Source organism: Phoca vitulina, unplaced genomic scaffold, assembly GCF_004348235.1.
Source record: "Phoca vitulina isolate PV1807 unplaced genomic scaffold, GSC_HSeal_1.0 scaffold3, whole genome shotgun sequence".
Taxonomy (NCBI): domain Eukaryota; kingdom Metazoa; phylum Chordata; class Mammalia; order Carnivora; family Phocidae; genus Phoca; species Phoca vitulina.
Window position 1 is genome coordinate 6113589 of NW_022589706.1, and position 4991 is coordinate 6118579.

Genomic DNA, 4991 nt, shown 5'->3' on the forward strand with positions numbered 1-4991 from the left:
CAAAAAAAAAAAAAAAAAAAAAAAAAAAAAAAAGATGGATCCATTAAATGTTCTCTGAATTAGATCTAGGTTAACTTGTTCCAAAACTCTTTAAAAAAATCCCATAAGAAAACTGAACTTGTAGCACTGCTACATCAAAGAGCTAAATAGACAGCTTTAACTCCAGAGAAGTGCCTGCTTCCCACCCCAACCAGAGCTACAGAGCTGCAGTGAGTGTTAGAATCAAGGGCCTGTGGTCTCGAAAGCTGAGTCCAAGAGAGTCAGCAGCTCTGGCTATAGCCACAAGGAAGAAAATAGAAATCAGTCCTTGACCTACCAGGAAAGCACTTTGCTATTCACCCAAAAGAATACGTGAACTTCCAGGGATCCTGAAGGGGGAGGAAGGAAAGTTAAGGGATTGGAGTCATAGTAATTCTTCTGTGTGTGATCTCTGATTCAAAAGTGCCTTTTCCTTACTGTTGCATTATCATCCTTCTCCTGGCAGGTGTGGCTTAGGGAAGCAAGCCTGTGTATGTGTGTGTGTGTGTGTGTGTGTGTGTGTGTGTGTGTGTGTGTGTGTACTTCCCCTGGGAAATGACAAATGGGCTAAAATTGTAGTAACATCAAAGATTAAAAGATGCACTTGGCTATAGGAAGTAGGGATGGGATGGAAATGAAATGGAGAAAGACTTTACAAGAGAATCACTTTGACTTACAAACACCATCAGAACAGGGACAGGGTTGATTTAATCTTTCATTATATCTTCAGCATCTAGCACAACGGCATGCAGCAGGCATTCAGTGAATATCAATTGAAAGGACAGATTAATGAAAAGGAGAAGAAAAACATTCCAGACACAGGTACACAGGATGTAGGACATCACTTTTGGTCTGTCCAGAGTCTACCTAATAGAAATGAGAATCAATTACCTAAGAGAGGGTGGAGTTATCTGCTTTTTTATAGCAAGCCTGGGCCCAAACCTTAGGTGAAGCTGCTGATTGGAGGATATGATAGAGTCTTTTACCTCCCATCTCACCTGTGACTTACTGCCCAATCACAGGTTGGCTTCCTCCTCAGGGAAAGGAACAGTCTTGGTGGATAGACCACAAAAGATGAGGGAGAAAAGAGGGGCTGCTCCTCCCAAGTGTTGCAGGTGCAAGAGAACAGTGACCTTTCTCTTAAGGATTACCACACAAATGTGAAGCCCGATGGCTGGTAGCATGTTTCCAAGAAAAAGAGCCACTTATTTTTTTGGGTGGGAACAAGCAAGGACATAGTGAATCAAGGGAAATATTTGGTTTCAGTGTGAATCAAAGCAAAAACATGGAGGGATGAGGATAAAGATCTCTTACTATTGTCTCAAGTTGGGCAAAGGTACAGGAGGGATGAAGATAAAATAGTTCTGCATGATGGAGCCCAGGATATTGTGAATAAGCACTGCTGATGTGAGGTAGGCAGAGACCAGACTATGTCATACTGAGAGTTCTGGAGTTTATTCTGAAGATCAAAGATTCCAAGGGAAGTTTATAATCTGGAGAGTGGCAGGATCCTATTTGACACTGGAAAGCAAATTCTCATTCAGATTCTTAATGTATGGAAGATTCTGAAAATGGCCACAAACTCTTCCAGTTCTTGCATGCACACCTTTTTCATCCAGGGGCAGAGTATATTCTCCCCACCCCACCTGTCTTGAATCTGAATTTAGCCTTTTGCTTTCTTTGACCATTAGCACATTGGTAAGCATGATATAAACAAGGTTGAAAGTGCTTGCACATTAGGGCTTTTTCTCTCTCTGAGATTACCATGGACCTGAGCCCAAACTAGTCTGCTGAAGTAGGAAAGGTCAAGGGGAGGAGACTGAGGCACAGTGTGAACAGCCTACAACAGTCAGACATTGGGAGTGTGACCATGCTAGATCATCCAGCTACTGGCCAATGCACCAGCTGACCACAGGTCCATGGGCAAGCTCAGCAGAGATCAGAAGTGACTCAGATCAGAAAAACCACCCAGCCAACTAACAAAATAGGTGAGTGATTTAAAAAAAAGACCATTGCTGTAAGCCACTAAGCAACAGTAACTAACTAGTTAACTAGTATGGAATGTGACCTGAATCTGTACTCATACTAATGTAGTATTGAATAGTAATAGACAAATAAGAAACTACAAAAATATTCCAGAATGCAATCTCAGTATATATAAAAAATGTAATATATCCTGGGTCATAGGGTAGCTCTATTTTTAACTTCTTGAGGAACCAAAGGGGCACCTGCACCCCAATGTTTATAGCAGCAATGTCCACAATAGCCAAACTATGGAAAGAGCCCAGATGTCCATCTACAGAGGAATGGATAAAGAAGATGTGGTGTGTGTGTTTGTGTGTGTGTGTGTGTGTGTACAATGGAATATTACTCAGCCATCAGAAAGGATGACATCTTACCATTTACACCAATGTGTATAGAACTGGAAGGTATTATGCTGAGCAAAATAAGCCAATGAGATAAAGACAATTATTATATGGTTTTCCTCATATATGTAATATAAGAAATTGTGCATATGATCATAGGGGAAGGGAGGGAAAACTGAATGGGAAGAAATCAGAGAGGGAGATAAACCATGAGAGACTCTTAACTCTAGGAAAAAAACTGAGGGTTGCTGGAGGGGAGGTGGGTGAGGGGACAGGGTAATTGGGTGATGGGCATTAAGGAGGCCATGTGATGTGATGAGCGCTGGGTGTTTTGTGCAGATGATGAATTACTGAACTCTACATCTGAAACTAATGATATAGTATATGTTGGCTAATTGAATTTAAATTAAAAAAATGTAATATGTGACAAAGACAGTATTTCAAGACAATGGAAAAAATGATAAATTATTTAGTAGTTCTAATGGTGGGTTATCTTTCTAAAGAAAAGTAAGTTTGGATATCTATCTATCTCATGCTAAATGTAAGAAAAAAAGTAAGTGAATAAACTATTTAAATGTAAGAGACAGAAAATCAAAGGACCATATACACACAACAACCTAGGGTTGGGGAGACCCCAATAAACACAGAAAACCCAGAAACATTAAAAAGAATATAGATGTAACTGACTATAAAAATAGAGGGGAAAATACTATAAAGTCAATGAAATGGGAAGAATGGGGGAAGGAGACAGCAATACAGTTGACAGATAAAGGACCAGTATCTGTAACATACAAAGTTATCATGTATACCCAAAAAACAAAATAGTAAAGTCTACATATGTGTAAATTGCAGAAGAGAAAATTCAAATGGACAACTAACATAAACAGATGCTCAAGTTCACTGGTGGACAGAGAACAACAAATTGTTACTTATATATCCATTTCCTGCCAAGGGTTAAAAAGTACAGTAACACTGATTACTGGCAACAATGGAAGAAATGTACTCACATACATCACTTGTAGACATGTTACTTATTACAGCCATTTTGGAAAGAAACCTGGAAACATCTATTCAAAATAAAAATGCACCTTTGACCCAGGAATCTCTTTCAACCCAGAAATCTCACTCTCAGGAACCTATCCTAGACAAATAAAAGGAACTGAGGGGTACCTGGGTGGCTCAGTTGGTTAAGTGTCTGCCTTTGGCTGAGGTCATGATCCTAGGGTCCTGGGAGCAAAACCATATAATAATAACCAGTGTCAGGCTCCCTGCTCAGCGGGGAGTCTGCTTCTCTCTCTCCCTCTGCCCCTCCCCCTGGCTCATGCTCACTCTCTCTGTCTCTGTCTCTCTCAAATAAATAAATAAAATTTTTTTAAAAAAGAAATAAAAGGAACTGAATGTAAGAGTGTTTATCCCAGCATTGTTTCACAGGGGCAAAAAAAAAAAAAAATCAGAAAAAAAGGCATATCCATCAGGAGAATAAGATTAAATAAATTTTAATGCATCTACATTTTTCATGGAATACTGAGCAGTCATTAAAATGAATTTGAGCAATAACAATTAACTTGATGGGATTTCTATTAACTACTGACAAACAGAAAAGTAAGATGTAGAAAAATGTATGGGAGATATAATGCGGTTTTTTCTAAAGCAAACAAAGAACTCCCAAATCTCTTTATTTATATATTTATAAGTGAATAGAAATCTATATTTTTGTAAGTGGTTATAGAAGCATGGAGAAACTATGCATAAAAAGATGCATTTTGTTAGCGTGGGTTGAGGGAGAATGGATGAGGCACATGTGTGGCAAGAAAAACAGTGGAAATTGAAAATAAAAATAGGAGAATGGGACAAAAGATGACACAGTAAAACAACACATATGGTATAAGCCTATTTATGTAAAATGTCAATTTAGAACAAAAATATTACAAATTATATATGTAATTTATATATAATATTATTATTGACTATGACATATAATATATAATGAATAGAATATATATATATGTTCTATTCATTACATAGATTCCGACTTAAGCCAGAATGGAGATGATGAAGGAGTATGAAGTAATTGACTTTGAATATGCCCTGAAAGAGAGACACAAGGATTTGCTGAAGGATTTAGTGTGGCATTTCTCCTTGGGAAGAAAGAAAGGACACATGGACAGCTACAAGATTTTTGGGAGCTAAGTCAATGGAATGTTGGGATTTCCATAAACTAAGATGGGGCAGAGCAGAGGTATAGTTGGTTTTGAAGAAAACATTAGGAGTTCTGTGTGAGACATGCTAAATTTTATGATACAGGCAAAGAGTGATGATGAGAACACAATAGGATATGCAAGTCTGATATTCAGGCAAAGATCCAGTCTGGAGGTATAAATTTGGGAATCAGCAACCTAGAGACTTTGAATGGCTTGGGACTGAATGATATCTCCAAGAGAACAATGGGTTGGAGAAGAGGTCCAAGGACTAAACCCTGGATGAAAATAGCCATGATATATGTTATATATTCATGATATATATATGATAGATTTTAAAAACAGCAAGTTTCAAAGTAATGTGTATAGTATGATTCTGTTTGGTTTAAAATAAGTCTAACTAAACATT